Raw genomic sequence first — 12908 nt, forward strand, 5'->3', positions numbered from 1 at the left:
TAAAACTGCTACTAAATTATTTTAAATCACCTAGAGAAAATCAGTCTTGAAATAATCTGAAAGTCACTGGAAAACTCCTCTGACCTCTCTAAACTCCCCTGAGCCTGATGTGTAGAAGACACAAATATGAAACTCTCCAGGCCTAGAAGAGAGGTTTCTTCACAAAGTCAGCAATAATTTGTGCAGTTTGACTCAAATTAAAGTAATTTTCACAGTTCAGTTGTTTTTATGCATAAGCAAGGATCCTGATTAAAACAGAATTTATTTCCTGTCTTTACTTGACAATGGCATGACTTGTTGCTCCTTGCTTGCTTTTTTTCTCACTGTTTTACAATGTCTACTGCAGTTACATCTTTTAACTCTTTCTCTTGATGTTTGTCTTCCCTATGTTGGTCTTCTGTGTGCATTTCATTTTTGGGTTTCTCTTTAATTTTAAATTCCGTCTCATTTTTTTTTAAAGTTGGATTCCTTGAGGACATGTAGTTCCTTGGACTGCTTCAACTTTGAAGTACTTCCAGCTTCATCACCAAAATTGCCCTCTTGAAATGTACCTTAACCTTCCATTCTTTTATTCTTTCTTCTTAAATTTTCCTTTGTTCTTCTCCTGCTCCTTTGCATCATCACATGCAACATCTAGAGGCTCATACAAGCAATTGTGAGGTGGTGAAAGCTCAGTGGTGTAGTTCAATCCAGGGAATTTTGTAGGACTGATTTCTTCAGAGCAGGGAGTATGACCAAGACTATCACTGTGTCCTACCTGACAGTGTTCACTAGGGCTGCTAGTGGGAAGCAGGAAACACTAGGTCATTCTGGTTCCCTGACTTCAAAGTGAAATCTTCAGCTCCCTGTCAGTGACACCGTTGGGGTCTCTCTTGATGATGGGACAGCAGCTCCCCCTCAGCCTCACATACAGGGCTTTGTCTCACACCCCTTTCCACCTCCTCCATCTGGCCACAAGGATGGTGAAGGGCCTTGGGGTGAGGCCGTGTGAGGAGTGGCTGAGGTCACTTGGTCTGCTCAGCCTGGAGAAAAGGAGACTGGGGGGGACCTCCATGCAGTTGCAACTTCCTCGTGAGGGAAGCAGGAGGAGTAGGTACATGTCTGTTCTCTGTGGTGACAGTGACAGGACATGATGGAATGGATGGACGCTGAGTCAGGAGAAGTTTAGACTGGATATTAGGAAAAGAGTTCTTCACCCAGCAGGTGGCTGGAACAGGCTCCCCAGGGAAGTGGTCACAGCACCAGCCTGACAGAGCTCAAGAGGCATTTGGACAATACTTTCAGGCACGTGATGAGATTCTTGGGAATGGTCCCGTGCAGGGCCAGGAGCTGGGCTTGATGATCCTTGCAGGTCTCTTCCAACTCAGCATATTCTGTGATTCTGTGATAATTTCTGCCCATCTCACCTCTTTATTTTATCTTTGCTTTCTAGACACCTATTCAAACAGTGTGTAATAATGCCACTGAATGAGTGGATCATACTTTCTAAATGTTTTGTAATAGCTTGAAGCCACCATCAACTGAAGGGCAATTTACAGTAATTTCATGTAGCAGCAGGGAGGAAACCTTCTTTGTGTGCAATCCATAGAGACAGGTTCTCGACAAGTCTGACTTCTTTCATTTAAAGCAGAATATGTCCTGCAGAGAAAATTCTGAACACATTAATCATTGCTTCTGACAATTTTTTTTCAACTATATTAAACATTAGAAATTAACATTTTCCCATCAGTCTTCCAAAGTCACTGCTTTTTTTTTTTAGTAAGAGATTATGGTTTTCTATTAAAAAAATTGTATATAAAACCAAATTTTGTGTACACAGATTGTTTTGTTGAGTTGCATACTTAGTAGTCTGAACCCCCAAAAAAAGATGCAGGTTCACTTCTCACACACAGCCCTCATTGCCTTCCCATTGAAATACTGGCAGGCCTCTGCACAAATTAATCACTCACAGTTTTTACATTCTGAAAACTGTAGTCTTATTTTCCTTTTTTCCTGTACAATCATTATTTTTCAGGATTGGGTAATAAGTCAAACGATCTTTATTTTTGAATCTTTGCATTAACCAACTTTTAGGGGAATATCATCCTGAATGACAAATAAGCAAGACCTATTTTACTTTGAAAAAACCTATAAATGTAAAAAATAAAGGTAAATATTGATTTCTAGGAAAAAGAAATAGAAAAAAAAATTTGTAGAAAGTGGCAAAAATTTTCAAAATACCCATAAGAATTTAAAACATAAAATAGATCAAGATTTTGCATCACAATTTCTGTCTGAAACAGAAAGAAAATAGTATTCTGAGGCATTTCATATGCCTTTTAGAAAGCAGAAGATACATGTTGTGAATTCCTTTTCTTCTGAAAATTTCCTTGAAAAATTGTGTACTTCCCATATTTCGTAACTAATTTTACATTGATCATGAACATTCCTGCATAACTGGGAAACCAGACACACATTTTTCATTTTAATCTGTGAATGACTTCTATTTCTATTTGAGGAAAACTAGTAAAGAACAATTACCTGGTTACCACTGCAAAGAACATCCTCTTTATTCTTCATCAGTCTGACTCTGAACTTAAATCTTCTCTATGAAAAGCAGCTTTGAAGAAATAAGTGAACATTTGATTTTAGTTATACAATTATTTCAATTGTAGTAGAAAGTGGCTGCAATTTACTGAGCTAAAGTGAAGATATGATTTGTGAGACAGACTTTTTAAAAGACACAGCAGGAATTATATCATAGTCACAGATGTTAGTAGTAAAATATTTAAGTAAGGAAAAAACATATTCTGCTTTCTGCCTTGTATTAAATATGAGACCTTGCTCTAACAAGGGTACCAAACTAACTCTGAATAAACAGTAGTAAATTTCCAAAGAATTAAGGAAGATATTAGTAGATTGATACAATTTTTTTTCTTTTATATAGTCCTGCCATAGCTTTGCAAAAGCAGCAGACTAGATGACCAGGCTGTGGCAATATGTCTGTGCCCAGAGACTTACATTTGTCCCCTGCAAACCTCAAAATGATATATAGGCTTGAGGCATCCTCAGACAACATTCTCACTGATTAACAAATCAGCAAGAATTTAAATACATCATCTAGTAGATCTACCTTTGACATTTTCCTGAGAATTCAATAAAATACATAGAAATAGTTTAAATCTGTGATTGTACCACAGTGCTTCACAAGTATGAGATCTGGAACAAAACTTTCACTGGGAGCTATAGGCATAATGTAAGCTGATACCAAGTTATTTCACCAGTCTGAAGCTTTAGGCAAACAGTTCCAAATCTTGTGGAGGCTGAAAGGTAACAACAAAGGTGTCACAACACAGACATTACCTTTTTAGTAGGACATGATCTCAGTGACATCCATAGGAATAGATATAGTGAACTATAGTTTGAATATTAAGACATAAACATCGCTGTCCTTATCTCTATCTGTTTTTCAGGTCATCTCCGCAGTGTAAAACATGGACAATTCTATGAATCAAAATATATAGCAAAGACTTACTAAAACAACCCCTTATTAAAAAAAGTGAACTCAAAGTCTGGCAGTTAGACATTAATAACACTTAAGTTATTAAATGACATTTTTCAGTTCAAGCTCATTTCTCTTTAATGCAATCTAATGACTTGATGCTCACTGTCGTTCCTTCCTTGTGTAAGTACTGCATCTGCTAATACTAATAAATATTGCATTCATTTACGACAATAAATGCATCTTAGTGGACAAATTTACTCTCTGTTGGGGTATTTCCAAGTTGATGATTCTTACTAACATTAAAGAAATTGCTACATGGCATGCATTGTTGGGGAAGGCCTTGACGAAAATGACAGCCTGAAGTAGTGTACCCTTTCATCATATAAGTATGTGGTTAAATTTAAGAATGCAGCTCAAAGAGCTAACTAAATGAATTATGGCATCTGCAAAATTCAAAAGTTGTACAACCCTCTTTGCTGGTTTTCTTTGTTCATAGTGTTTTTGCATAATAAATCGTATGCAATTAATCTGCCTCTAGTTGCTATAAAACAAATCTTAGCAATTTTGAAGTGCACAGAATAGTCATCTGTATGGAAATAACATATAGCAAGTATATATGTAGGCATTAAGGTGTCAGATTTCTGAAAGAATTGTAATTAAGGTAGCAATAGTGTGTTTTGCTATACCTCATTGTGTTGCTTGTTTGTTTGTTTTTTTTTTTTTAAGTTTGCAGTCTTCTATCATCCAAATATGGCACACAAACTCCATAAATGTCACCAAAGAACTGCACTCAGATAGGCAGGAATGGTGGTCCATGCAAGATAGGTGTTCTGTGGGTCATTTCCTTCAATAATACTTTGCTTCTTGATCTCCATCTACAACATACAGAAATCCAAACTCTACACACACAAGGCTGGAATAGCAGTTCCTTGCATTTACTGAATTTTTGGGTGCCTTCAGTTGCTGAAAAAGAAAGGTTTATAAAGATACTTCTATCTATTGTATGAAATGCCTATGGGAAAAACCTTTGAGAGTCATGACAAACATAATATATATAATACTAATGAGTAAATAGCCATATTGATATTTTTTTAAAAAATAAATAAGGACAGCCTTTGATTTCTAAATACCTTTCATAACTCAACAGAAAGCTTTTAACCAAGAATCCTTGTTCTCTTTGTACTTCTGTGAGAAATATTATCTGACAGAGCCTGACATTTGAATAAGGTCTCTGAGCTTCAACCTATGCCTCTGAAATTCTTAGTTTTCTTTAACCAATACAACATCTGTATAATTTATCACTATAAAGAGTTTAGAGCTGATGCATATTCTTCTATATGACATTGTTTAATTGTAGAGTGTATAAGCACTTATTGTTTTCCTATAATATTCACATCTTTCTTTTGGAAACAGACCATAGGAGTCTTACATTCATTGTGTGTGTAAAAGTAGGGCTTTGAATTTACTGGCTTATGTGCAGTCTGTTTTTGTTGATGAATTGAAATTACCATAAATATTACCATAAGTATTGCAATAAATAAAATATAGCAAAATCAAGACTCCAGAGATTAAAATTACCTAAAAAAAAACAGAGAATACCTTTTGCATCTGTACCTGGCTCTGCACAGTTTGTTACCCAGTATTCTGGGATTTTTTCAGTTTTGAAGATCTACCATTTTTCTTGGGACTTCATTCCATATGCAAGGCGATAAATTGTCATGAGCTATCCTTTGTATGTCTCATACCCTTTTACCCTTTGTCATTTGAGCTAATGCTTCTGAATTATATTTCTCTATACTGTTCTAATTTCATGTCCATTTTTGCAAGCTAACAAATTCTCAGATCAGCATATAGAGAAAAACTTCACAGATGAGAATAGAGAAAAAACTCCTTATTTTTAAAATTCCTTGGGGCACAGATTCTTTTGGCATCTATGATTATCAGTGGGAAGTGTGGTGGGATCTAACCTGCAGCTGAGTTCCTATGTAATATTGCAGTTCAAATTATAAATTACCTAATAAAAGTTGCAGTGTGTAAGAACAACTTTCAAAGTGGATAGGTATATTACATAATGTAGGAATTTTCCACTAAAATGATTTTTAAGTTTCACTGGGGAAGTTTGACATTAGTGAGCAGCGCTCAACCTACAGTATGCATAGCAGAATTATAGCAGAGGCTGTGTATGTCTTATGTCTTATGGTGTTATTATTCCAACTGTTCAGCTTAAGTGCACAGAAGCCTACTCAGAGATGCTTGAATGGTGAAACAAAAAGTGGGCATGGAGAATTACCAAAGTTCTAAATTCTTAATTAAAAAACCTAGAGAATTTTATTTTAAAGCAAACCTTTTACCCAGTTCTCTGTAATTTCTATAATTTGCTAGTAAAAACAAATTCATTATTTTCATGTGTTGTGTTTTATAAAACCTTGATAGTTATAATTCATAAGTGGTTGTCCTATATATAACTTACTTGAATACCTCTGTATTTTTAGAGTTAACAGTTATACTTTGACTCAGCAGTGATTCAGCTGAATTATTCCTTTGGAATAAAAATGAATATATATATTAGGCATATTTAATGTGCTATTTTTATGATACACTTATATTAAAAAACCCAAATGACAACAATGTGCTGGGGATAAATACGTGTCACTTTATAATTTCTGGATAAAATTAAACATTTTTACCATTTGATCTCTGAGAAAAATGATAGACAATTCTGTAATTCTTTTCACACATCCAGAGAAGCATGTAATAGCATCTAACTATTCATATTACAATGCTAGATTTACTGCAAAACTTCTACAGTAGTTTCAGTGTAAACATGGCTGTGATAGCTTTTCCTGGTTCTAAAATCAGGAGCCAGACACAGTTAGGTGATAAAATGCAGTTGTATTTATAAAGATTCATTTATGATACACAACACACCAAAATACACACTGAAAATGCACCAAAGATGCACACCATAACATATAGCAGGCACGACTTTATATGTTTAGCAAGTTAGCATAACTGACAAGAATCCCCAGTTAGAGACACAGGTGATGAGGTTATTCCCCTTTGGTTCAACTCTTCTCTGAAACTCTCCCTTTAGATACTAACTAAACTTTGTTTATGAAAAAGTGTCTCGAGAAGCTGTTTTAACCTTGGTTCCCAGGGGAAGCAAGGTTAGTATTGGAGGCTTTAGAAATGTGTTTTGCCTGTCTATCTAACACAGTGAAAGGCTAGCTATGAATCTATGTGGTTATATTATAACAGGCTACAGAACTACAAATATATATAAAATATATATATAAAAACAAAATGGCAGAAGTCAGTTTGGCATCAGTTGGACAGAATCAAATGGTGAATTATAAAATTAAAACATATGGATAATCTGTCCCTCATTGTATCTTCTTAAGAGGTTATAGAGTAACAATTAAAATGATACCTGAGCACTTACAAAAAACTACAAAACTCCAGTGGTAATGCACCAGAGGCATCCAGGAACAAGAGGACACAAAGTGAGTTCAAGCACAATTTCCTAATCATATGAAGAAGTTCCATTCCCTGTCAAATCTGTCCTTTCCAGTCATATTGTGCTTGAGACCTAACTGGATAAGGAACCAGATTCCCCCTCCACAATACTCATCTAAGAGAGACGCTAACTGGTAATAGAATCAGAGCTCAGATCCTGTTACACCAACAAAATTGTTCTGACAAGTTCTGACACTCTGACAAGGGTCTAATGTTCACTCATGCCACTTGACAACCTGGACTATTAGATATACATATAACATGGTTTGCTATGTTTGTAGCTGTTAAACACAAAGATAACTCATTTCTTTTAACAGAAATTAAGTGATGAGTATCTTTGCCAAATTTGGCTTTTTTTTTAGTGTTGTTTTGGTACCCTGTTCAATACAAAGCACAGATATGACATCTCCTTTAAGGTCTGGCTTGCCGCAGCTACTGCAGTTCTGCCCTGTCTTGGTGGCACAGCCTCCATCAGGAGGCTGGGAATCCCACTGATGCCAGCAGTGGGTTTTACTATCCCCTACTAAGGAAGGCTTAGCTGAAGTGCCTAAGGAGAGAAACATGAATTTGTTTTGTAACAGAAAGGATTTATTATGGTCCCTCAGGTGAGAAAGAGAGAAAGAAATGGAAAAAGATGAAAGTCAAATGTCTTATAATTACTACAAGCAGAAAAATTCACTGTCCTTGAAGTGAAAAATAGTGATGTGAGATTTAGGGTATCCAAAATGCAAGTGAAACATCATTGAACATGTGAAACTCTTATGAACCTTTTATCTCCCTCAAAGAAACCATTCTCATTTGAGAATTAGAGAAAAGCAGTGCAAAATGTCCAGCAGAACATGTCTGTCCAATAGAAACCACTCAGTAACACCATCCTGGTTGGAGTAGCACAGACTGCAGGCTCTTTCTCACTTCTCATTCAGACAAGCCTGCTCACACTGCAGCTTTTCAGTGGCATGGCAGAATGGAGCACCATGCCTCTCTGCTACCAGCTATGACTTGGCAGGATACAGACATTCATTAAAGCACTTCCTCTCATCAAGTGCACAGCTCAGTTGAAATAGCAGTTTTTAATAACATACGAAAAAGCCTTCGAAAAAAGACTTTGTTTATATCTGGATCATCTTTTGTTTCTTCTCCCTTCTCAATGATAAATGAAGGACAGCAGGGCTTTTTCTGCACTAAATAATTTTAATCTCCAGGTGATTTATAAAGAAAGTTTTATTATGAAGGTTTTCAGACAATCTATCTTTAGAACTGAATTTGTTATCATCCATAGTATTGGTTTTTTTTTAATTTCCTGAGCATAAAGTAATATGATCAATCTAAAAACCTCTTTTTCAATTACAATAAATTAATGGTTAAAATGTTCTAAAATCAGCTTAAAAATTAATTCTGAGTAAAAAATGTGCAGTTTGATTTCATTTTCTACATATGCAATACAGTCTTGGAATTTATTTCTGGTATTTGACCAGTGGTTGTTTTTCAGTTAATTCAAATCAGTCCACATCAGCTTCTACATGAACACTTATACACTTTGAATTCCTGTAATACCATTAGAAATTTATTATGTGGTGTACTCTACTCTGATAAATAGGGTACCAAGAAGTTATTCCAATTTACCTTATTTTACCTTGTATGTTTATTTATATATCTATCCCTGTATATATCTATATATCTATATCAATATATATGTATATATATATATGTATATATAAATACATTTATCTCCCTCTCACTTTGGTCTTAATGCTAAGTATATTTCTGGGTAGAAGGGATGACAGTCAAGCACCTATGTATTCAAGTAATTGCTTGCAATCAGAAAAGGCAGAAAGGGCCGGGATACAGCTGCTCATGAGTGAAAACAATGCTGAGTAAGCTCTAATTAATCACAGAGACTAGACTTTGCTTTATTCCTTATCCCACATCTATGAGGATAAATCAGGGGCAAATGCAAGGATTAGTCTGTGACAGCAATTTTCACCAGCTCTCAGGTTTTCAGTGTCTGAATGAGATACGTCTCAAACATTCTAGAAATTTTTGTTCTTTTGTCTCATGTGAGTAAAAGAACTTTATTCTGAGTCTACAGTATCTTTATAAAACTGCTCTCTTGATATATTGAATTATTGTTTGCATCCTAAGCAGCAAAAGTCTGACAGATGGAAACTTGATTTATAGTCATAATTTCTGAGTACAAAGTAGTTAAGAAAAAGATGCCTTTTATTCCCCTATTATTTCAAATTTAAAAGAAAAAAATACCTAATTTTTTAATCTGTTGTCTGAATAGGACGTTATGGTTTGTTTCAAAAATGTGTGAAGGAAGATTTTTGAAAAATACATTTCTTTGACCTAATAGAGAATAAAACTCTTTTGGTCTTTCCTGGTTATTTACCCTATTAGGATAGATAGGATAATCAAAACATTATGTGCTGTAAGAATAGGAGAGGCTTAATGTTTTCTGCATAAAAAATTCTTTAAAAAGGATGCTTGATAATTGAGGCATTTCAAGATTCCCATGTTTGTCCTTGAACCTGCTATAAGAACACAACTATCCTTTGTAATCTAAATACACGATGGAGGTCTTTAGGTTTTTCATTTGAATGCAGAGAATAGTGGATCAGGAGTAAACAATCTCTATAGACAGTCATCTGAATATTTTGAGGGATTGTGATTGTATTCATGGAGCCTGTGGTCCAGGTGCCATGTATTGCTGTGTAGTGTCAGCCTGTGCCCCTCCACCTGCTGAGATAAGTCACAGTAGGAGACACAGCTCAGCTGGCCAGCAGTGGAGCTCACACTTTCTTAAGTAACAAGTAGCTATGGCTGTGTACTAGAAATTGTCCTTAAATGCAGTAGAAACAAGATTTTGGGGTCTTCTTTACAAAAATATTTGTAGATATGACATAGTCTTGAAGAGGAAATGAAGAAGCTGTGCCATGAACTTCTGTTAAGTATGAAGATTAGTTTTAATGGCAGATTGCTAAAAGGCTCCTATCACAGAGATTTTCAGCATGGAAGTGGCATAGTTATTTTCCCAGTAGAAATGACCTCAGGAAAAAAATGCTGAAAGATTCCTTATGGCATTTAGTCTGCTATGGGAAACGTATGTGGAATATTTTAGTGGCAGTCTTGCAAAGCAAGTCTTGTTGGGTATTCTGGAGAGTCTTTCTGAGTCTATGGTGGCATTGACTTCTAGGATAACAATCTCTCTCTTAGTCTTTCCTTTAAAAATGCTGGGGGCATTACTCTCAGCTTTACCTGGGTCTTAATTAGTCATAGACTATTTATTCTCTTTCCAGCATACAAAGCTAAATCTTCAAATTCACTTCCTTCCTTCCTTCAGGATGTTACATTAAAAAAAAAAAAAGAAAAAAAAATTGGTCCTCTGGCTATTTTGTCATGTTATTTGGAATGCAAAATATAATGACTGTTGCCTTTTTCTCTAATGACTTCCTCTTGCATTAAGGATTTCTTGAATTCCCTGGTGACATCAAACCAGCAACAGAACACTGGTTATGTAGCAATAGGCTTCCTAAGCCTATTCCATTTTCTCCCAATTTATTATATGGCCTGTTAAGCACACCAAAGACTAGGTCCTTGGAAAAAAAAAAAAAAAAAAAAAAAAAAAAAAAAAAAAAAAAAAAAAAAAAAACAGATCAAAACATAGTAGTAACTTTAGGAGAAAGATTTTAGAAGTAATTTAATTTATTACCCTAGTAGTACAAATCTTTTCAGTAGTAGTGCTTAAGTAGTGCTCTGTGCAACCTAATTTTAAATCCCAAGTACAGGATAACAAATTCCTCTTTTACTGCTTGTATGACTTGGGATATGCCCACCATCAGTTGCCACTCCTATGGTGCAATGCTTCATTATATAAAGAAAAATAATAAATATGGGACTCTCCTCATATTTGAAGGGAAACTTCTGCCTATCAATGATATGCAGAAGCATGCTAATCTTTCCATAGGTCACCTTGTGCTAGAAGTCAGCCACAGTCTTCTCAGTTTCTCAAAATTAGTAGTAGTAGTACTACTAATGTCCTGAGGAAGAGGCACAATACTGAATGATGTAAACTGTGGTTTGGGCCATCATTTCAGAGATGCTGGAGCCTTGGAGTAGCACGGGACTCTTCTCCATTGTGGATCTTGCAATCTCTGCAGCTCTCAGACCTTCCTTGTGTTTTCTGTGTATGCCTTTCCAGACATTCCATACTCCAGGCAGCTGGATGCTTTTGTTTCTCCTCATTCCAGACCCGAGCTCTGCCTGGCTGCAGCCACTGGAGGGGCCCAGTTGTTGGCTGTGCTCACATTGCCCACAAATGGCACGAAGGTACAGAGAGAAGCCAACTACTTGTGTGGGCAGCTTGAGCACTTCTAGTAAACAAGGGGAGCAGAAGAAGGAGGTGCAAGATGTTAGCCATGTATGAGTGTTTCATACATAGGACTGCCTGCAAGGTGAGAAGTAGGCTGAAAACTGAAATGCTGAAAAAGATGCTGACAGCAGCTAAATTTATGAGGAGGAGGAGTCTGCATGAATGAGAGAAGATATGGGGGAGGAGAGAGCAGGGTAACAGGTGACTCAGGCATAAGCATGTGATTTAACTGTGGGTCAAGATAGATTAGGGTTTAGATAATGTTTCCTCCTTGCTGCTTTGTGGTGTTATATTTTAGTTGAATGGTATGCTCTGTCTCACCCCTGCAAAATGTATGGTTTATTCCAAGCCTGTGATCCTCCCCTGCAGTATCCTGTGTCAGTAATCCCATTGGCCCGATCTGTTCCGTGCCCACTTTGAATCTCCCTGTTCAGTGTGCCGGGGGGACGGTTCTCTCTCTCTTCGCCGGCTCTCGTGGCTGGTGCCCGCTCAGCCCCTCTCTCCCCCTCCCCTTTCCTCCCTCACTCCCCTTTCCCCCCTCTCCCTCGGAAACCATGCTGCCTCCCGGGGGTAGGACCCCCAATAAACCCTCATCTAATGAGCACCCGCAGATGCCATGTGGAGTCTCCTTGCTGCCTGCTGCTACCGGCGAACCACAGCCTGGGGGGCACCCCGGGGACAGCCCCGAGGGTTCCCCCCCCGAAACACGCAGCTACACTGCCTCCCTGTCTGAGCACTGAGTCCTGAACTCTTCGCTGTAGCAGCTGCCAAGGAAATGACAGTGCAGTACAGAAACCTGGGTGCTTCAGAGTTTTGTTACAATAGTACTCTTTTTAAAAGGGTGGAAGGAAAATGGTGGAGAAATATGGTTTTTTTTAGCAGTGTGGCTGGTTCTGAAGCCTGCACCCTGTCTAAATATCTGCTTTATCAGAGAGCTATTTCAGGATCAGCACCTCTTTCTTATTTTACTTATCAACTTGGTCCACAGTTTCGTGTTAAACTTGTCCTTTTGCCTTTCTTTCTTATTTGTTCCAGTTTGCCTCTATTTCCCTATAAGCGAATATCCTAGACATAAATGCTCTGTTTTACATATAGGCATAGTAAATCTGCTTAGTTGGAATTTGTGACTTCCTTTTCCTCTGTATAGAAATGGAAACTGTGCTACTCCTTTTATAATAACCCATGGCCTTGCACATGCACACACTTGCAATTTACTATTGCTGACACAATAAATCTTTTAGCTGCTTAACTGCTCCAGTTCTCCTGACTTTTCAGCATCTTTTCCCTGCACCTTATCAAGAAAAGTGTTCTTATTTTAAGTAGCACGGAAAGCAATTCTGTTGACTACAAGCCTGTAGTCTTTTTAATTTGTGGAATTTCTTATTCTTCTTCCACTATTTCTTGGGCTCCAGCCTGTTAAGTCTTCCAGAACTATCCAGAAATAGCGTTACTATTTTGAAATGCATATTTTCTGCCTTCCCAGTTTTTACAGACATAGAATTTGACTAAAGACATCAAAAGTTTGGGACAAACATC

Source organism: Anomalospiza imberbis, chromosome Z (genome assembly GCF_031753505.1).
Source record: "Anomalospiza imberbis isolate Cuckoo-Finch-1a 21T00152 chromosome Z, ASM3175350v1, whole genome shotgun sequence".
Lineage (NCBI taxonomy): Eukaryota > Metazoa > Chordata > Aves > Passeriformes > Viduidae > Anomalospiza > Anomalospiza imberbis.